The following is a 23,659-nucleotide window of genomic DNA, read 5'->3' on the forward strand; positions in this document are numbered from 1 at the left end:
GAGTTCCAGGTTAGAGTTTATATTACTCAAAACGAAAAGAGACAAATTGAAAATGCTTATATCGTTGACTGTTTTTTTCATCCCGATTTAATCCATTTCTTGAAATAGTTTTTATGGATAACAGATATATTCGAAAGCTTCTTTAGGAACATTATATGGAAACTTCAGGGTTTGTATGAAAAATAATTTTATAGGCTTTTGACTTGGACTACCTCCAAGAGTGCTTCTGGAAAGAGTGTCAAGATTTTATCACATATATTAAGTTATTTTATGAGCTAAACCCTTGAACGGAAGAAGTTGTACAAACCTTGGGAGAGGTTCTAGGAACAATTTCACGCAAGAAAGTAACACGATCCTATGAAAAAAAGGAATTCCTCAGGATTGTCAAATTTTCATAAACTTTTGTCGATTTAGAAAACATCCACAATTATTGATTTCAAAATAATTCCTGGCCCGCAGACTTTATAACTTGTAATAGAGATACTACTCATAATACCGATTTTTAATCTTGGAGCTACATAAACAGAATCCTGTTCGTTATGTTCCAAATTTGTGCCATCTGAGCTAGTATAGATAATTCCCAATACCGCTTTACGATGTTGATTTATTCAAGTAAACAATGTGAAGTACATAATATTTTTACATTATCGTCCTATTGAAAAGCTTTGAAGCTTATGCTTTGAGAGACTATTCCCATTCCGCAGAGGTTATTCTTCAATCTTGTAACACTGATTTTATATACGAAGTCAAACCATTTCGACGATTCCATTTAAAGTGTTCATTGAAAGAGTTCATTGAAAGTATCAAAAAAACATTGAAGATTTTCTCTTGAAATTGTTTATTAGTTTACTATATAATTGTCTTCCCTTCTTGATTAGGTGAAAATTGCGAGTTGCAAAGTGCATGCTGACTAAACCCCCGGGGTAATTTAGGCGTTATATATCCGACGATTACATCACGCCCTCCAAGCCCACATAGAACGATAATTAAACAACAAAAGCGCCGCAAGATCTCCATTATCTGAAAATTTAACCGATGTTTATGCTTTAACGGCCATTTTCGACATAATTGCAGCTTTTACAGACAATGGTTAGCTTGATGTTTTAGTTTTACCAAACTTCATAATTATTGTTAAACAAAATACCTACGTTTCTGAGTTATTGAGGGGTTAGGTAAATTTAGCTAAAAATGCCTGTACATTGCAAGAGCGATATGTAAAAGCTGATGCAAAAATTTCCTCTCTTTGTAAACAATTCATTTGCCAATATTTCAATAAATAAAGTAAATATTTCATTTACGTTTAATTTGTTTTTTAGACCCTTTACTACCACACACAAGTTTTAAATATTTGAATAATTTAAAATAAATTGTGGCGTTAATAGATCGGAGAAATGGAAAGACCAGTTTTTTTTCGGTTGCAACTGCGTTCAGTCGGTTTTGCTGCTTTTAGCACGCAGTTGGTAATCCTATTTCAGCTTAAAGTCGAATCCTTGCAGAATTGTGAAAAATGTAATGCGAAATGTTATATCCTAAAATAACTCCATCCAACGATTAGTTTCAAAGTTCCGGTAATAGAAGCTCCACCTACATGATTACAATTATCCTTCACTACATAAATTCTTAGCAGCAGGTAGTTTTAATCGTGGGTTTCTTTGTAAACCCACGAACTTTCTTTCAAAGTTTGTATGCGAACTGAATTTTAGAGTGTTCGATGAAATATTGCCAAGAGGGGCAATGCAATTTTCGAGATAAAGAAGTATAGCAAAAGTAATTAGGAGTTTACAAAGCGAGAGTTTTTGAAATAATGCTTTAACTTGAGAGTTCGTTAAACTTTTGCACTATCGGTATTAAAGATCAGTTATTATATGTTATGTCAATGAGCTAAAAGTGGGTTTAGAAGGAGATTTGATTGATTGATGCATGTTGGAAACATCTATACAGGGCGTCCCAGAATATGTGGGCGATCTCTCGGATCCAACAAGGTAGACATAAAAATAAGTATACTAGTTCATGTCAATTTTTTTCGAAAAGTCGATATTTCAACAGTTACAAGGTGTCAAACTTCCATTTCTAAATTCGTTTTTTGTAAATATGTCGAAAACTAATTGATGAATTTTGTTGAAATTCGGCATAGACGTGTTTTTACAATGAAAAATCATAATATGCCATCGTTTTTGCGACATCACATAGAGAGCGTTGTCTACAATGCACTTTGGCCATTCAAAACCATTTATTTTTTTTGCCCGTGGATATTTTGATATTTTGAATAGCAAAGATAATCTCTATTCAATTTTGGGTAAAAAATGTATTCTTGTTTGAAGTCTCTAGAGTTAACGATTTTTGAGAAAAAATACAATTTATAAAGTAATACAGGTTTAAAGCAGTATGAAAGATATTTCATAAATATATTATATATATTAAAAGTATATTGAGTGATAGTGTATTTACCGACTCCTGATATAATCAGCATGCACTAATGAGGCAAAACTCCTAGCCCTCATCGCTGTGATATATCGAAGCCTTTCCATTTGTTGGTGACATCTGCAGCAAAAGAACCATAAGAAGATTAAAAAGAAAAGTTTTCGCACTTGACATAAACATTTTTGAGGCAGAGAATTCACCAATGTCCAGAAATAACCTGGAAAGCAGGATGCTGCAGACGGCACTAGCATCTTCATGTTTTCCTCTTGAAGCAGACTCATTTAACGACATTTCCAATAAATATTCACCAATTTAAGCTATAAAACATTCGAAACCAACCGCTAAATTTCCAATTAATGCTATAAATCGCGGTCGATTAGGCCACCCTTAAATTGCACCCTCGATCAGTTCAATTCGCTCTCGGTGCACCCGTCATTACATAGACCGTTTGGGGTACTTACCTGGCTGAAAAATTCTAGAGCCCTTAATCTGCGGTAAATCCCGCTATCGGTTTCCTATAAATCGGTTTTGTTCCGCCAATGAAACCACGTAAACAACAGGTTACGAAGGAATTTTGTGGAATTAGGTAAATGATTGCACGTGTGGGATTTGGTTGACCTGCCTCAATGGTGGGTTTATTTCAAGGCAATGTGTAACGTTTCTGGATCTATTCCAGCAATAAACTAATTTTTTCCAAAATAAAAAAAAACAGATGCACTTGCATCTATACCTAAATAATCCTTCATAAAATACAAATAAAAGAAGAGAAAAAAGTCGTACTTAGAAATGGTGCGACGGCGTAGCCGTAGGGGGAAAGGAAGCGGTATTTTCTTGTTTATCTTGTATGGAAAGAGGGTTCAGCATTGCCCAGTTATGATGATTGTCTCTCCATTTTGCCTGAATTTGTTGCAATATTTCAGTCATCGTCATATTTTTACGCCCAGCTTTAGTGCAATTCGTTGTGTTGCTCTCTTATTAAAGCATTTTATTTTGACGTTGAGAAGACTATCAGCTGGAGCTATGGGCTTATTTGGGAATCCCATGCTCCAAGCTGCAGATTATCTGAATTAGCGGTGGCATATTTTACGGAGAAAATTGTAAGACATCGTTCTGTGGCCTTTGGCGTTGGTTTCGTTTAACTGGCTGTTTGCAATTTTCTGTACAGTAGTGAAATGAAACGTAACAAAAACTGGTGCAGGTAAATTACTCTCGAATATCCTGAATGCTCTGCCTGAAAAGTGCACGGTATTTATCAGGCTTTTCCATTTATTTCAAACATAATCTTCATACTGTAATTTTCTATCTCTTCTCGTCAGCTCAAAACAGCTGAATCAAAATGATTTAATTTAATAAAAAAACAGAAAAATTAATTCGACTTCTCCGATAAAGGATTATTTGCTCCATCCCTTCACACACAATATCTTTTCAAAGTTTTGATTTTAAATTTAATTAAAAAAGGCTTAAAGTATACATAAATCATCAGAAATAACAAAACGGACCTGAAAATGGCATCGAATGACTGTTTTCATTTGAACATTAATGAAGAATTTTATAGCTGCGTTGCGACTTTTAATTTTCAATACCAAGAATAAAAAAATAATTGGATTTTCTATGAATAAAAAATTTCATTGTTCACACAATTTCTCACTCGAAACCGTCGCTCTGCATACCTAGAATATTTGTCAGCAGTAACTCATATAATTCATAAAATTCATATACATAAGTATCCGGGAATTTCTCATTCCTTGCATGAGCTTAAGGGTCGTTACCTAGTAGAAGCACAAAACTGCGATATCCTTGCAAACGCCAGGGGTAGAAATGCTCGTATAAAATTATGTTTACAGAAATTTAGTAATATTCCCTTGCTGGAACGCAAATTTCAGTGTAAACTAAATGGCTGCGGGAAATTTATACGTATATGAGATCAGCATAAACCCAGGGCGTTGTAATGTTTACTAGTTTTATTGTGATAATGCAGTAGAACTATTTAGTTTAAATGGCGGTTTGTTTTGTGAAAGTCAGGGGAAGTTTCAGGTTTTGTGCTAAGAAACCAAACAAAGAAACTATGTTTTCTTACGAGCTTATTAAAATATCTAAAGATCCCAAAAAGGTAGGATAATTTCATCTATTTAGATGTGTTTTCGGAGTGTAGTTGTTTGACCTCACATGGGTTTGCTTTTTTTTTAGTGTTCGCAGAGATATGGGATCGATTCTAATTGTCTTCGCTGACACATTGTTGGAACCCCCTGTGCATTTGGATGTTTTTCTAAAAACGAAATTGTCTCAAAATGAGTTTTCTAAAATACCTCACATTTAAGGAAAAAGACACGTGAATTTCCAATAAAAAGATATTTTTTATTAACTCCCTGTCATTGATCATTAATTCCAAACTGTTTTAAGTGGTTTCTGCTTTTTATAATGCACAATATGCAACCATTCTCCGTTTTCATTCAATTTGCGCTTAATTAGTGCCGAACTAACTTTTAAGTCCACAGTGGGCAAGTTCCTAGATCGACTACTCAGGGTGACCGTTTTCTTAATTGGGGAGCGAAATAAAAAACCCGTTGGGTTGTAACTATTATATTTATGTGGAGCCCATGTAGCTCCAGAGCGACCGCGAACAGATGTCTTAAATAATAAAAAACACATCCTTCTGAAATTAAAAGTTAAAGTCACTTTTTATCCTAAATTAAATTCAAATTATGACAAAGCAATTACTGGATGAAAATATAAGAAACGTAGCAGTTACCTTAATAAGTTTAAACGTCAAGTCTGGCAGCAACAAATTAAAGAACAACAAGAAAAATTAAATTACCGAAAAATTCCCACTTGGAGCAAATTCCCATTCATGGAGAACAAGGGAATAGAAGAAAATGATAATTAGAAAACTTTTCCGCGCAGCTCATGGAGACAAGTATCTTACATCTCTCACTATTGTTGAAAGTTTCCTTGTTTTGAGGCTGCTGGCAAAAATGTTAAATTAATGAGATTATAAATTGAGCCATCTCTATCTCTGGTACATAAATTTATAAGTGTGTATCTACAGTTTGAAAGTTTGTTGCAAAGCGGTAAATTTAATTCTCGTTGTTTTTTAACAAAGTTTGAAAGATGCATTGCATGGCGAGTTTCTCAATTATGCCCTCTCTATCTTTGTTATGCCACAGCGAAGCCTCTTAAGGGCCCTAAACGTGACACGTTGGCTTAGCGATATATTACCCGCTTAAAAGGGTAATGCCCTTTTAATCTCTCCTCCAAGAGATGTAAAAACCATTTTTCTTTCTAATTCCAATTTGGAAGCTAATTCAAATGAAATATTATCTTCCACTTTAAGAGTAAATTTTTCTGCGAGCTTCATAAGGAGGTTATGATATCAGGCGCAGAAGTTTCATGAAATATTGCCTAGCCCTTAAGGTATTCTTACACGGAATCTTCTTTTATCCAATGTTTATTTAATTAAAAACCTCTAAACTTTAACTCCATCAATTATTAGCAGCAAAGAGCCCACTAAGCAGATCTAGGGGTTAGAAAGAGCCAAAGTAGTCCGTATTTAGCGCAATAAAAGCTCTTCTAGAAATGGCCAAAAGTTAAAGTAAAACTTAAACTCGTAAAACTTTATGGTTACTTACTTCTTGCAGCTCGATATATTTCCTCGTCAAGATTCAATGGAGGAAATCCGGGTCTGGAATTATAAAGAGGCGTTAGAAGCTGCGACTGAGCGTTAAGATTCGAATCTTTGAAGTAACATAAAGTGGAAATCAATGGAATATATTACGAAAGTGTATTTGTTACACTTCGTTGGGAAGTTTCTAATTGCTTCATTCGGTCTTTGATTACACCATCTCTGAAGAAGTTCTCAAGATTAGTGTCGGTGCATTCAAATTAGAACTACGAATACTCGTTTGGAAGATAATATGCTTGGCATTAATGGAACGTACATAAAAATTATATATGACTCAGCAGATTTGAGATAGAAAACATATCACACCCTTGTCTAAACATCTATTTTCTTAAGCTGTAGGATTTTTGGTTCGGTTTCAAATTATCTTTCTTACGATCTACTTATCGGGTGTCTTAGTAGGTAGCGGGGGGGGGGGGGGGGGGGGAGGGGTTAAATTTTTCCCTTTGCTGATTTTTCAAATGAGTTAGGAGCATGTTCCGCATAGTATCGAGGTTAAAAGTAGATGATACATTGTACTCTTTGAAATTTAAGGGTTCTTACTTATCAGTCCACTATTATCATTTGAATCTTAGAGGCGAGAAGAATGTACCGAATTCAAGAGAGGAATAGCATCCACGTGTATACACAATTACAATTACGAGAAATGGATGTTTTCGAAAGTCAACTTAAGGCAGGAAAAAATTTGAAAATTGCGCCCCTTCTAAAATAGAAAATTCCCAAGTGAAGTCCCAATTTTTCTTTTTTCCCTCTTTCTCAAGACAACAGAAGTTTTATTAGCATTTTCATATAAACATTCTCAAGGGAAGTGGCAATTTGTTTTCATCAGTAACTCTCAGACCTCTGAAAACCATATTGGAGACCACTCATCAGGTCATACCTATCATGGAACGAGCTAATTCTCGCCTTCATGAGGTGTTTAACAATCTTGGTTGGCAGGAGTGTAATAGGACGAACGTGGGATGAGTCATCCAGTAGCCACCGTTACGAATACAATTGACCACCGCTCTTCACAGACATGTAGGGGACGATTCTACCCAAAAAGGAATCGTTTCTGGTTTCAACCAAAGTCGCCAAGGCAACTTCTAGCAAAGCAAAGATTATCTTCATCGATATCTTGTTCCACCCAGCACAATTTTGCATTTTAATGTTGGATACTATAGAGATAGTTTTTATTGAAATTTCCGAGATCGTATACGTACATGTATATACAGGTAAAACCACCTCAAGTGGAAACAGGAATTGCGTAAGTGGGAGAAAGATTGCATAAGGTTTAGTATGCTTGCGACAAAGACCAACGAAAAGAGCTGGAAGGCTGGCGGTTGACGTGGCAGAGTCGTTCCGGTGTTACCAAATCTCTCACCGTTTCAGAATTTTTACTCATAATAAGCTCTACAATAAGTTCTAGTGATGAATTAAATTAACTTCGAATTTTTACTTATTTATAAATTATTGCACATTTCCTCATTATAACTTTACATTGTAACTACACATTATAACCTCAAATATCAGCAAATTCAGATCATCGTGTTCATTAATGGTGTAACTATTTGTTTAGGATCTTTTGGTGGATCGAAAACTGAGCTGGCAGAACTGACCTCTCTAGGTTTATTTACCGTTTAAAGCGATGCTCAGTACCAATGGACTGTTGTGTGGACAATGTTGGAGGCATCGTTAATTCCATCAAAATAATACGTAAATACGCGCATATATGCACATTTAAATTACTTATCGCTGTTTGATTTTGTCCCATCTTAAGAGAAATGAACCTATTTTCTGTAATAAGCTAACCAAGCAAAATTCTATTGAAAACAAGAAGATTCTAAAGATCAAAATCTTAATTATTTTAGCAGATTCGCAAATAAACCACCTGTTTCTACTGCGTATTTCTGAATGTTTCGATGGAGTTTTCTTAGTCGGATCCGTAATTTTCGAACGAAGTATAGTACTTCCAGAATAATACCACTTAATAATTTTTTGTCTTTCATTTTAAGAGAGATTTTAATAAGCTACTAGACTCGCTGCCCGTTAATGGACGATAAATAATAGAATAATATCGGAAAATAAAATAACCTGACCAGTGCAGGTAAAGCATGTGAGCAATTTTAATTTTAACTCGCAGAGTTTTCATGTTTATGTTTTTTCCTCTTATTTACATTGCTGTTTTTTGCTGCGATAGTTTTTTAAATTTCTATAACCCCGGAAGCGGCAACGTCCATGCTAATCTAAATATCGAAGTGGAGACGCCGACTGAACCGACTCCGCCCACTTCCACCGCTACCGTCTCAAGCCACGTAGTTAGTCTTTGTCGCATGCATCCTAAGCCTTATGCGGTCCTACTCCCACCCGCACAATTCTTATATTTCCATTTGAACTGATTTTACCTGTATATAAATCTTCTTTTATCAGCTAGGTTCAAAGGATCAATGTCGACTTCAACGTAAAATTGCATCTCTTTGCAAACTAACGATCCATCGATGCAAATACAAATATCCAAAACGAGAGTGTTTCAATCCATCGTTCTCATTAAAATGCAATTGCCTGAAATAACTCACATCTAGGAATGACAAATATTGGCTCCCCAACTCGAGCCAAATATTGGCTTACGTTCTCATAACTACTGAAGTATTTCTTGCGATGTGTCACGATTCCCATAGAACTTTTGATTATTTTATGATTAGATTTGTTTACTTTCATTCCAATATATCCAGTTTAGGCATTTCTTATGAATATCGGATATAGCGCGGTGCTTAAGACGAACGTGACCTGGAAATGCATTGCATAATTCGTAGATCTAGAAACATAGAAAGCGACTATTCGTGAACGTGGGGATCCAGATGGTTCATGACGTGGTAAAGGAGACATTTAGATCTAATATTGTGAGAGATCGTCACTGCAGATGTTATAGAAAGCGAGGAAAATTATGCAGGCAAGTTGTTTGTCTATGCTCGTGAAAAACTACTTAAAGTAAAACGGAAACTAGAGCTTTCTCTTCCCTAATTCCCCCCATGTTATTGCGGTTCTCTGTCCGATGTGTAAGGCTAAATTAGAATTCTTCTCTGAAACTTTTCTCCTTTTGGTGTTTGTCTAAGGACCCCATGCTACATACTTTAAAAACCTCACCAACTCAATAATAACTTTCCCGGAGTTTCAGATTTAATATATAAATGGAGATTACCTACAAAGAGTTTACGTCTCGGGAAAGTAAAACTTAAAGCTCTCGGAAAAGTAAAACAAAAATCCCTAATTTTATATTTAACACATTTCTACTTAAAATCAATTGTAAGACATCAAGCCAAAGAACGTTCAGGCAGATAAATAGGTAATAAAATGTCTCATACGTGGGGATTTATGAATTCCATAAATTACTGGCTGAATAGAAACCTTCAGCTTCCGTATGCAATGGATTTCTTTATGGCTGAACTCTCCTGATATATTGATTCGGATTAGGTACCAGAAGTGGTTAAAAAGGTATATAAACTTTACCAATGAGATTTACGCTTAAGCTGCTATAACAAAATTACATGGGGCTGACTAAGCATTGAAATCGACATATCCAGAGAAGAGGATGTATCGAAAAGCCATTATTGGTAAACTTTCTTGTCCTAAACCTTTACGTAGCCCTTCAGAAATTTTTTGCCATGACTAAGCATTCATTGAAATTTCTTTGGGATAAATAATGCAATTTGGAATCTCGTTACAAATTCGTTTGCCTTCCCTTAATATAACTCCTCAAACACCATGTCACAATAACCTTTCCAAACTTGAACAAACTCGTGACAAGGAATTAATAACGAGACTTCGGGCAAACTTAAGAGAGCCTTGTTTATGGCTGCCATGTGTTCGTTTCCTTGTCTAGTTTCTCATGCCCGTTAACGCATAGTTTAGTCCTTAGCAGCCACATTTTCTAAAGTTGAGTACATATCAATTTCTTTGAAAGGCCTCTAGAAGTTAATGTGTTTTTATTGAACTACTTCATATAAGGCAAATAGAAGTGGAAGTTTCAGCATTCATCAATAACCCTGTTCGAGAAAGATGTAATGGAAGGAACAGAGAAAATAAAAAAGTTTGTTGTTTTCGACCTAATATTAATGTATGGCTTGTGGGGATAAATGGGACGTTTGCCACGATGTATTTGCGTTAGTTAGACCCTTGACGTGTGCTACAATAGAAAAGCGAATGCATTTAGTTTAAAAGCAACATACAAAATGCATTCGCCGGAGAATAGTTATAAATAACTAACTTATACTGCAGCCGATAACTGGCACATTTATTCTCACTGATTTATGGAATCCATCCATTTGGAAGGCCGAATGCGTCTTAGTCAAGTTTGCGATAAAAAGTTCTACGGTTTCCGGTAAGACTTCTATAAAACTTGTAAATGTGAATACAGCGAAATAATAATCATTAAAACTTTACTGCTGAAGGTTTTAGTGTCTAAAACTTTTCAATTTATCCATTTTGCTGAGTGAGTGGATCCTAGAAAACACACTTAAGTTTAGGGGACGTGTCTCAAGGAGGGGTGTTATTGCTGCAGCTATTACCTTCATTTCTAAATATTTTTATGTTGAAAAATACGTAAATATGAAGATTTATAGCACTCCAGTTCACTCTAGGCGTGACATTAACTTTTCTTTTCTCTCAGTTTTTGTGGCGGTGATAAAAGGTTTCTCCTGGCTTTCAATGGCCCCTTCTAGGGAAGTTTTGAGTGCATAAGCCTCATAGTATTTCCTTGAGAATAGCAAAGAGTGACAATAAACAAAGTTTATTGGAAAATTTTCCATATAATATTCCTTAGTAACCAGGTACTTTAGAAAATTGGCTTTCACAGGTTTCAATTCACAGCGAACCCCAATTTAACAGGGTAATATTTTGTTTAATTGCAGGAAAAGGGCATTTTTTCAAAACAAATGCTCCATAGATTTCTGAGATACCGACACTCAACGCTCGAAAAGCGAACTTCAGAACCACCTACAATCTATAGTGATGTTCGTTGATTTATCTTCTTTATTCGACAGTGAGTGGAGATCTGGAACGGTCTCAAAAGGTTGTATCATTTAAATGATATGCTGGCTGATGCTCCATTTCAGCTAAATGGGCAAGTGTGCCACAGATTCAAAACCCACAACGGACTTCCTTAGGGCTCCGTTCTGACCTCTGTCCTATTTAACATTTATGCCGCTGACCTGTCCATTGCCCTCTCTAAACAGTTCATTTACGCGAGCGATATGGTTCCCTTGTTCATTAGCGTTCCTATTGCCGAGAGCTCCTTAACATTAGAGCTGCAGAAGGTAAAAGAATACTTTTAAAATAGCTGCTGCAATGCTGATCAGGCTGAACGGTTTCTATCTACATCACAAGCTCGCCGAATGTGTCGCTTTAGTTACATTTGCTGGGCAGCGATTAAAATTTAATCTTTCCCCCAAATCTCTGGGACCGATCTTTAACATAAAAACAGTAATTCACTAAAACCGCAATAAAATTCTACACCCGAAAGATGTTGCAGAAGTTTTCGACGTCAAGAATGCAGAAACCATAGAAACCACCATAGAATAGAATAGATTATGTGTTAAGTGCTTATAAGGGAATTACAGTGTCATTTCCGCAAAATTCCATGAACGTTTAAATAGAAGGGGAAGAGGATCTTGGGCAACCCGGCGACCGTGTTTCTACTAATTGGTTTCATCAGGGATGCACATGTACAAAGCAAATACACACAGATATGGGACGTATGTCCAAAGACATACGCTCATACGGGTTTAGCTTTGAAAGGGTGGAAAAAGGAGGGAACATAGACACCACAGTCGTAGTCAATATTTGAATTCACCTTGAAAAGTTAAGATAGAAATCTGAAATTCGTTGCTGTGGAATTTTAGCATTTAATTCTTCCTCGGTTGGTGTTGATATCATGGTCGATATATCATCAGCGTACAGAACCACACTATGCTCTTGAACTTTCTTCGAAATGTTTCTCGCGAAATAACAGGAACCCGAGACCTGGTACTTGAGGTGCACCAATGTGTACGTTTGGTATTTTTAAAAAAATGTCACCAATTTTTGCACACGATATCCAATCGTTTAACTGCTCATTCAATAGGCGAACAACTTAGCAATAAGTTAATGGAACCAAAAAAATCAAAGGCTTTAGAGAGATGCAAGAAATCTATCGGTTTGTGTAACTTCTGCTAGAAAGTTAGCTGCTGCCTCGTCCGACGAGCTCGCTCTTCGGAAACTAAGTTGCCCATCAGAGAATATGTTAAACCTATTCACAAATGTGACTATTTTATTACAAATAAGAGTCTAAAAATTGTGTGTCGATGAAACCATCGATGGCAACGCTATTTTTTTAGATGGTCATTATTATCACAAGTTTCTTCAAATATCAATTTTGGCTGAATGGTCTCCCATATCCGGTTCGACAATATTCGTATAAATGGCAAACCTGAACAAACTTGAACTAAAAGTTCAATCAAATCTATGATAGACTGGAAGTAAACAAAGAGGCGCCGCTTCCGCATGTATCAGGGTTGGTCTCAGATAAATTTCAAAGAAATGAACAAAAATTAATTGAAAAAAATTTTTTTCGATGAAATGAAAAGCAGAAAAGTGGTGAAAATTACGTTTATTAATTTATATACTTTTGTTTATCATCCACGATAAAACTCTGTATAATCTACGTTAATTTATTTTTATACGTTTTAAACAAGATGACACGAACAGCATTAAGAAATCCTACGAAACCATTCATTAACTATTCACAAAACTTCTTCCAAACCATAAAAAGACAATATGTAAATATTACAACTAACAAGAAACCAAAGGTAACTTTCAATGTGAAGCCCATAAAATTCTATGTGAAGTCATCTGATGAGCCCAATGCGAGACTGCTGCTGGAGTCGTTCCGTATTTCACCAACTAACATCTCTGGATACTGATTTAGTTGTTGTTTGTTAATATTGATAAAGATTGCTTTTGTGGCAACCTTTTAGTGGAGCCTTTTTGCGACGTTTCTTTCGTGACGATGGCAAACAGGCACCGGAATATTCTGCATCAGCATCGGACATTCTCATTCACTTCCACGATGCACGCGATATTCACGAAAAATTTGCATCACAATTTGGCAGTTTCCTTTGTTTACCATTATTTTTTATCACTTTGCATTTTTTTGCGATTAGGTCGTTTAGACTGCTCGGTTTCTACAGTGCATTTTTCGCTGCTATGCACATGGAGTTTTAGTGAGTGCAAGCAAGAGGCAATTAGGCATTTGATAAGTGCGAGGGAGACAGGCTATAGTTTCTCCTTTCCTTGTCAGCGATCGGCCAGCGTCGCTGACCCGCGAGCAGTATGCCTGAGTCTGAGGATGGTTGTAGTCCTATGCGATTTTGGAAGGCGCAAATTACGCGCATACACTTCATTTTATGATAAATTTAAATTATTAAGATTAAAAACCGCGGTTACAACATCTTTTCTAAAAAAGAGGTTTATGGAAGGTGCTCAAACCGACCACCCCTTTGTGCTAGACAACACCCGAGACGACCATAGAATTCCTTACGAACATTACTTAGCATATCCGACGTAATTGATTGACAAGCATAAAGAATTTTTCGTCTCGATCCTGTTAAATCAAGTGCCGAATCTTCCTCGCATTGAAAGAGTTTTGATTTAAGATAATCCCAGAGGGAGAAGTCATTTGGAGTTAAATCAACTGATGTTCCTGATAGTGTTCACCGAAGGAGCAGGCCGATCATTAAAGCAAATTACCGTTAAATGCCCGCTAAGGAATTACCCCTAAAATAGAAGATGTAAATTTGAGTGCGTTCTTCGAGAACAAATTCCCTGATAAATTTTAATGTAGCTTTGCTTCTACAAACGCCACGGTAGAGGTGGTATTTTAAAATGAAAAACAAGCCCTTTTTGCGACATGATCCACATCGGATTAAGGCGTACTGCTACGACAACCTGTCTCCCTCGCACTTGTCAATCGCCTAATTGCCTCTTGCTTCCACTTACTAAAACCCCACAGCAGCGAAAAAGATGCACTGTGTAGTCGTTCGAGAAAAATCCCGTAAAGAGCAGAAATTGCTAAATCATTCGCCATTATTTAGAATATGCTTCCTTCTTCCTCTCACTTATGGCGTTTTAGACAGAGAACGCTCACACCAAAACACGATACTGCACTCATCTTGCAGCCAATGGCGTTCAATGTTTACATGAAATTTTTGTTTACTTACACTCTACTTAGATTCGAATGAACTATATATTACTTTTGCACTCCTAGCTACTTAATACCTGATATTTAATGTAGAACTGGTGGTGAATGAAACTCTCATGTAACATAATATATCAAGTTTATCGCAAATTACCTGTTATTTAGGGCAATAAGCGCAAATTCAATCTATCTTTTCAACTCGGCTTTTTATCGTGATAAAACTTCTGTCGAAGACTTGGTAATGAATGAAATTCCCTAACTTACATAAGTAATACATAAGTATGGTAGCTCAAATTTCAAAGAGAGGCTAATTAAAAATTTGGAGGGCTAGATATCAATGTGAAGCAACTAACATTTAAATTTTATTAAATAATATACATATGTTTTTTTACATAAAATTTAATTAATTAAATATATGATATTTAAGTGCGCTACATCGTGTGTCTTGTGACGTAAAATAGAGATTTCAATAAAGCTAAGATTTATGGTCCCCAGTAAGTTGACTAGCAACACGTACCGTTTTTAAACCAAATAAATAAAACTAAGCGCTCATGTGTACATTCCAGTGTAAGGGCCCCATTAACAACCTTTAGAAAAAAAACTAAATAAGAAGATTAATATTAATTCTGATAAACGCCATAATATATATAAATAGATAAAATGTAAAGAATTCCTGGATTTTTCTTACTGAAGGGGCAGTGGACAAAGCTTTACCACAGGTCTTCGAAACTGGCTGTTGGCGGTTTTAGCAGTTACCACCCGAACATGCCCGTCGTCCTTAGGGAATAGCTCGATAACCCGACCAGAAGCTCACTGCAGTGGAGTTTCATTTTCATTTTTAATTACGACGAGATCATTAAGCTGAATTTCCTTTTGGGTTTACATCATTTCACTCGTTATTTCAAGCAATTCAAACATTCATTCGAATAACGTTTCGAAAAATCGGCATGGATAAGTTGGTAACGAGAGAGTCGTCGAATATCCAGTGTTTCTAACTGAGGCTCAGGGATTACAGTTACAACGCCGAGAAACGGCTTGGAGTTAATGGAATCAACTCATTTGGATCACAACTTTGAGCGCATATTAATCTGAGATTTTATACGGATTTGATCTGATGGAGTAAGGTTGTAAACTCTTTAAAGGTAAAACTTTGCTCGCATGTCGCTCTTGGCAAATAAGACTTAACAATTTTCACGCCTGCCCCAACAATGCCATTAAAGTGAGTTGCAAAAGGCAGACTGAACTTCGTTTGTTGCAACAACTGGTTTAGCTTGTTGCAAAAATAAATTATTGCACCTACGAAATTCGGTCAACACTCGAATAGAGCTTTACGTATAGCTCCTATTGCGGACAAGATTTAGATTTGTTATTGCTGAATGAAGGTGGAATGAAGCATTTTAAAGATTGTAGATAAAACGGAGTTATGAATTGGTTTGGAGTTACGCCCCAACCCATCACGTCCCATGATGGACTTCGGCTACTAAGAACAGGACTTATCCTTGGCGGTTTTGTAGTCAGATCAAGATCAATTTGAATGAAGATGCCTCTGTAAACCCGAAATCTTAAGAATGCGAGGCTCAGCTTAATCCAATGACAAAGTAATCTGCCTATCTGAATTTGTAACCCCTGCAAGAATTTTCGCACGAGTTATGAGCCTACTTTGAAAGCTCAAAAGCTCTAAGACTCAGCAGCTGGGTCAACTCCCTTTGTAGAGATAAAGCTCTTTATGCCGTTGAAGCAGCACCAAAAAGATCGCCGCCATAAATTTGAGACTTCAATCATTCAGAGAGTACAGATAGGCAAATATAGGCCAGAAAGGAGCCTAAAGGTAACGGTGTTGAGAATATACTTGTATTCAGCCAACGGTTCTTAGGGTGAAGAATCTCCGTAATATCCTTTGTAATTTTCCATAGGCCAATGTAGCCAACAACTATCTGAACATTTGCTTCATGCCAGAAAAGAAAATAACTGGATGGGGAATATTATATATCTCTGTAGTTTTAATACATTGCAACATCTCGGGCAACTCAAGCCTTGGTGGTAATCTTGTCAGGTCTCAGAGCTTAGTGGTGCGTCAGATATTGCATTTATTGATGACCGAAAAGTTATATGTTCAAAATGAATGTAGTCTCTCACGAAACTTAAATAGAATTTATACGTCTCTGGGTCTCCTGTAAGCTGGGCTTCAAGGATAGAAAATCTGCGTAATTCTTGTGAACTCGTGTCCCTTAAATTCAGTTCAGTCTCTCTGAAATAGAGCGAAGCGATAAATCTACCAGTAGTGTCGCGACTGTTTTGTGTGACTGTTTTTATAAATATATCGTCACACTTAACATTCCCCAGGGATAAGGACATCTTCGAAGAAATTTATTCAAACCTCCCTGAATTTTTCACAATCAGATCGAATGGTTCTAATGAATTCAACGATGGGAATATTTCTTAACGAATTACTCACACCGTTCACCTTTCCCAATAGGACCCAATCGAATATTATTTTAATTGCCATAGACTTTCTCTTCTCCACAGCCATCCGAGCAGCTATAAGAATTTTCTAAAAATTAACTCCCCCCCTCTTCGGCCTCTTAAACACATTGGATCTAGAGACATGGAATGCAGGGTCATCTAATTTTAACCCTGGCAAAGAGTTTTACCTGTTTTCTTGAACATTGAAGAATGGCGTATAAAAACATAAGATAATTACATTGAATCGAAGCGAAGTGACACATCGGTGTGAAGCACAAATTGAGTAACTCCCCTTGAGGTAATTTACGTCAGGCAGGTCAAGCCTAAAATTGAAGTAGAAACTCGGTTTCTAGGTAATCCAAGATGTTTAACTGTTTCTCCACATATCAAATTCGGCTATCAGGGTCGAATTAAACACGTAGCGGCTTGTAATCCTCAAATATATGGCTATAAGATTGATCACAGCAATTGCCAGGAGGATTGTGCTCTGCATATCGTACATACAGGGTGTCCCAACTAAAATTTTGCCCCCTATGGAATCTACGATTTCGTCCAAGTGTGGTAAAAATGCTAAAATATGTCAATTTTAACTTGAGGGGGAGGAAATTTTATCTTGGTTTAGAAGTAATTTCTGCATCCCTCTAGTACCCAGAGCCACTCCTTCAAAAACTTTAAAAGGGAAAAGGAGCCGAGTAACGCATCATTTTGAAGCCGCTTCCATTCTCTATGCGACCATGTCTTTTTCTTTCCAACTTGTATTTCCTTCCGTTATGGGAGATTTAATTTTAGCTGTCTTTGAAATTTCCTCTTGATTCCCACGAGAACCAGCTGAAAAAGGGATTGTTTTCGAGTTTTTTAGAACCTGAAACATGGAATGGTGCCCGTGATGGCCGATAAAATTTAGAGCCAATCAGAAAAAGTACTCAGAAGTACTTAGAACTGCTTCGTGCTCCCATCTTTCAAGGAAAGAGGAAATATAAAGTTCAGACCATTGGAAGCTACAAGTCGATTATTTTTGGTAACGATTAAGTAAATTACGGTGTACCGCCTCATAATTACCGTCGGTAATTGCACAACTACGAAGTAACTTTTATGATTTGCTTTTTCATCGACTTTTGATACTTTGCCGTGTTCATTGATGAGTTCCGTAAATAGGTTAAAAAAAGTAAACCAAACTTTTTGTGCCTTTAAACGTAGATCTACTGACTGCTGGAAGTTTTACTGCAGCCTCGACATTGGTCTGAGAAACTGTCGGTTGAGCTAGTTGGACTTGTTTTCACCTGGTTATGTGGTCCTTTACCGTTGATAATGGAACCAATTCCGTAGAAGCGACCAACGAACTTACAAGCAAAGCAAAGTTTGCTACATGCTAAATCTGGGATATTGTTTAAGCATAATTCTTTAGGTTTAAATAGAATCAAGAGGAATTTTACCCCTTGGTATTATCAGCTTCCGTCTAATTTTGGTTAAATGTGGCGATCAAGTCATGCAAGTTAAATATAGAGAGAATTATGGGCTAAGCTCATTTAACTTTTGAACAGTCTTACGCCGTGTTGGTGCAAATAAAAGCCATATTAAATTCCCGACCCTTAATTCCTTTATCCGACAATCCTGCTGAACTTAAGTCCTTAACACCTAAGCCCTTAACGCCTTCCCACTTCCTTATTGTACGAAAGGTGTTATAACTTCCGTAACGACACGTTGAAGAAGTATCATAAAGAAAACTGAAGCATATTAAACAATTTCCATTGTAGCAATTTTGGACACAATGGTACCGAGAATGTTTAAGGAATTTGCATAGAAGAAAGAAGAAAATAGGAGGTGGCGTTCATATCTCTATTGAAACTTGGTCTTATGATTCCGATTAAACGATGTTCCAACATTGCTGTGACCAACAGTGAAAATATTCGAAGTCTATCCTGATCAAGACGATATAGTCAGAAAGGTTCCGTCCATATCTAGAGGATAATAATGAAGGTTCCAGCAGTAAATACATGACGAAACTGTAAGCAAGATACGAGTATGTTATTTATCTGTACGTTCTAAGAAGCCAGCATGCTGGAACTGAGTCTACACCTCTTCTACCATCTCTAAATCCAGCTGTTCGATTCTATTTTTAAATATGTAGAAAAATGTAGAAAAAATATTATAAATTCATGATTTAATCATGTGTTTTAGAGGTTCTATCCACAATGGCCAAGATGTTAATGAAAGCGACTTCGTATCTCAGAAACTAAGAGAGACATTTACCCTACCTTACCGATGCACAGATAGAGATACTCTTTAAAATTGCAAAACTATATAGTTGTCAATGCGACTCTGTATCTCGGAAACTAAAAAAAATATCAGAACCGCTGCCAATAACTGTTGAAAATTGAAGAAAAGCTCTAATTGAATTTAGCTTAACGAACTCATTAATGTTTTGATATTTAAATAGAAATTTCTGCTTAAACGTAGTATAATTCGAGTCTAGACACAAACAGTTTCAATATTTCAAAAACAGAAAGTTTTCCACACTTCTAGACTATCTCAAAAATATCTCGGAAAATATAATGAAAAGGAAACTCCGTTCAACCGTAACTGGAAACCTAATAGAAACTCAGCTCATTTAAGGTCCCTAATAATATAATATTTTTATCGGCAACCTGAGAATAAAGGAGAGCCTCCAACTATAAAGTAATATTTACTTACCAATCGGAACAATGGAAAAGTTTTGAGCTCCTTCCATAGCTTTAGTAATTTCTGCAGAAATCATCTCAATTTTCTTCAATTGTCTGGAGAGTCAATATTTAGAGCGAATAAGTAATTTTGCAGTAAAGATTTGGTTTGGGCGCCGAGGGCGATTTTACCCATCGATTTACCAGAGGATCTCTGGGACTGAGAATCGCCAAAAAGTTTGTAATCACTACTGAATGCTAATCCAGCGCTTTATATAAATCGAAATGCATGCAACGATATTTCATCTTTAATTGATTGCAATCCCAATCAAACTAATTGGCACTATTACCATATCTTCTCCTTGCCCCATTCAAAACCCATGTTTTATTTTATCCTCCTGCTATTTCCTATCATGCAAATAATGTGGCTCGGGTTGAGGAATGGTTTACGGAGTTTGCACATAATCCCATGTTAAATTAGACCGGTATTAGACACTAATTTTAACATCGCTTCTGCAAATTAAGTAGAGGGAGACTAGCAATCCTCTTGCTAATTATTCAATTCCGAGATATACCGATTTGTTGTAGCTCTTCTTGAATACGTGCTAGGGTTGGATGGAGCTATTCCGATGTTTTGAAGCGAATAACCAATTGTTTTGGATTTAATAAAGGGCTTAGCAAATTTGCTCGGCCGACAATACAACACTGGATAATGAGTTAGCTCAGGTAAAGACAAATTGAAACACCGGGAGTCTCTGTGTTTGCAAAAATTATTTTTCTTTGTTTTGTCTCCTTGCTTCATCCATGCTTCCTTACTATGGGGGAACTGTTTAAAAACACCGTTTTTGTCTCTTGTTAGACAGTTCAAGAGTAATTTTTTATATGCGGATATAAAATTTTTATTTCAGCGGAAAAGGCTGTCGACCTTTTGGTCTTTCTGCCTTTGTGACAAAAACTGTTAGATCTAATCATAAATAATGATTCATAAAATGCAAAGAAAGAAAAATGGAAACGCTCGTTTAGAGAGGTTTAAAGAAAAAGGAACCTGGATTGTCTTACGTTTGTACTTTAGCGATCTAAAGTGTTTTGCACTTTTTGTAATTCGTATTTCCAGATTTTGAACAGTGAACTTCCGTTTTTTTATTATTACCCCCAACTAATTTATGTGTTTATTTGTGTGTCCATTCGCTATTAATGTTGGGGGTTTAATTTGATGACTTGAGAGTTCGTTTGGTTTTAGTGTCCATTCATAGAACTCGGTCATTATGTCAACCTCTAGTGCTAGAATGCCTCTATGCCTCTAGTGCTTGAAATCTTTCTACTGCTTTTCCAGGTGTTTGTCATGTACAATAAGCACAAATTTTAATTAATTTTAAAAAAAATAATTAATTAAGTCAATTTTCACTGTCTATTATTATGTCTGACGAGAAAAACGTAAGAGACCATTTTCCCGTAGAATTGACCAGCCTAATCAGACAAATATTCCCGCGCAAAGATGTCATTGGCGTACCAGTTATATCGAAAGATGTGTACAGGGACGTCACTGGCTGAGCAATATAATTACTTTCCTTATTAAAATGCGGAGCTTTATGTCCTATTAATACACACGAAAATTTAAATTAATATCAAAACTTTCTGAGAAATTGAAAAATAACGATTTCAAAAGAAAAAATTCAACACCCTCTAGCGAAAAATTTGAGCCGTTACCGAGATATGTTCATATAAACTTTGCTTCATAAAACATCCTGAGGAATCACGCCCTGAAATATTAGCACGACATTAAGGAACACCCTCAGGGAGCCCTTGTTCAGCAGGAAAAAGGAAAAAAAAACAGTGTCGTCAATTCGTACTTCTAGTTGCCTATTTTCCAGTGGATTTTTGATAATATGAAATGGGGATTTTGGCGTTTGCTATGGTATGATTTTTCTTGAATAACGTTTAAAGTAGACCAATGTGCCAGATGCTGCCAAATGCCTTTGTAATGACCATAAATACAGTTACTGATCTGTCGTTTAAGTCTGTTGTTTATCAAAACAAAGAGTGGATAACTGAATAGTCGAGTGTTTCGATTTAAACCCAAATTTATAATCCGATCAGTGCATGGGACGGTTTTTTTATGATGTGTTCGAAAACGTCACTTAGCCCTGGGCGTGTTGTAATAAGTTTGTAGTTTTGTGTTTTGCTAAATTGATTCATGTGTTCGTTTATTATACAGGATGTAACATTTAACTTGACATCGCAATATTTCGAATAAAAAGCACTACGAAAAAAATGTCTATTATGAAATTTTAATTATTTCGCGGGGGAAATAGACTGGTGCTAAAATGAGTGCTCCTCTACCCCCCCTTGTGAGGGGAACGGGGGGTAACTTTGATTTCTTAAATGGCATTCTCTACTTTTCATTGCAGATTCGAATTTTACGTAAAAAACACGGAAAATTTGTATGGAACATTTTTTTCGATTCGCGATAGATAGCGTGTAATCAGCGAAATTTAATTTTCCTTTCGCTTATGATTATGAATGTTTGGTGAAATCTGCTTCAAGAAAAACCTTATTCTCACACGTTGTTGAGGATGAATAAAAATAACACTTTTTTGTTTGTTTACATTTTTGGTTTAAGTGTATAAAAAAAGGAAATACCTTAAAGAAACAACAAATTTTACTCAGGTTTATTTCAGTATTAATGCTACATCGGCACGTCCAGCAGACGCACTTCTCAGTTGTGTTCGATAGTTCGAAATGCGGATTAATAAGTGCATTGAAGTTGAAGGCCATCATTGTGAGCATTTACTTGAAAAACTAACTGCAAAAAGTTTTCGTTTACATCGATTTTAAAGCAGATTTCGCCAATCGTTCCGGTAAATCACAGACGAAAGAAAAATTTAATTTCGTTGTTTACAGCGCCATCTATCGTGAATCGAAAAAAAAATCCAGCAAATTCTACGTATTTTTTACCGTAGAATTCGAATCTACAATAAAAAATAGGGAGTTCCATTTAAAAAATCAAAGTAACCCCCATCCCCTCCACAAGGAAGGGCACTAATTTTAGCATCAACGAATTTCCCTCGGGGAATAATTGAACTTTCATAATAGATGGTGGGACCGTTACTGAGCGTGGATCTCGCGCTCTCTCGTTCACGGTACACTCGCCACTCGGACGGTCTCTCTCTCTACCACCGTTTAGACCTTCCCGCGTTCTCCGGCGAAGTCTGGAACGTACCTTTCTAGAAGGACTACCGAGAGATATAAAAGGTCGTCGTGATGCGGCACAGGGGGAATATTATTCAGTAGCGTACGTCGAGGCAAAACATAGTGAAAGACAGTGAAAGAGTTCTAGTGCAGTGTAGTGTTTAGTATTTAGTGTATTTTTGTATTGTAGCGTTTGTATCCATTAAAGCCTTATATTTGTTAAGTTCTCAGACCCAACAATAGACATTTTTTTCGTAGAGCGATTATTATTCGAGATATTGCGATGTCTCAAGCTAAATGTCAGACCCTGTATGATCGTGTGTTCTAACAGACGAGAGAAATCTACTGCCCTCCGATGCTGTTTTTAACCATCGCCATCTTCCATCAGCAATGGGTCTTTTTGGGAATCTCATGCTCCAAGCGGCACGATTCTCTGAGTCGCAGGTGCTGCATTTCATGGGGAGTGGTGAACAATTTTCGATTTACTGAACTTCCAATTTTAATCGCGTCACATTTTTTTTTTCAGTTAATTCATTGAACCCATCGACGTCGATGGTTAAAATCTCCCAATTTAGCTTAGGAGTAAATTATATAATATCCGCCAATCCATTATCGTTTCAATTAATTTTGTTCAAGAAACATTAAACTTTTGTCAGTAAATGTGAATTCCATCGACAACTACCATTCTCGTCAAAGCAAGAATTTGCAATGTTAATGATCTGTAATTCCCACAGTCGCCTGTAAATTGCACTATTGCGATCAGTCGCATAAAACATCAAATGTATTGTTCCCTGGCAAATTGGCCCGCAGAAATATTATTGCTGCTTCAACGATTCCATTTGTATCTCTAATGCGAGCCATATACATACTGAAATAGCTTCTTTTAGTTCAGGCAACAATGGCCAGGGGAAACCGATTGGAAGGAAGGCTTTTTATTGCTTTAACAGATGAACGTTTTACTTGAAAGTCAGAGATTTGTCCTGTAGGGATCTGGGATGTAGAAGGTTTATTTAGGCATAATTTGCCGTTGGCAAAGAAACGTCC

At 36.4% G+C, this 23,659-nt stretch overlaps 1 protein-coding gene across 1 annotated transcript in view; it reads left to right on the forward strand.

The window, feature by feature from the left end:
- Nucleotides 1-23,659, forward strand: part of LOC136408784 (uncharacterized) — a 128,224-nt gene that overhangs the window by 15,150 nt on the left and 89,415 nt on the right. The gene's annotated exons all lie outside the window — the stretch shown is intronic.

The sequence above is a fragment of the Euwallacea similis genome, chromosome 5 (assembly GCF_039881205.1).
Source record: "Euwallacea similis isolate ESF13 chromosome 5, ESF131.1, whole genome shotgun sequence".
NCBI lineage: Eukaryota > Metazoa > Arthropoda > Insecta > Coleoptera > Curculionidae > Euwallacea > Euwallacea similis.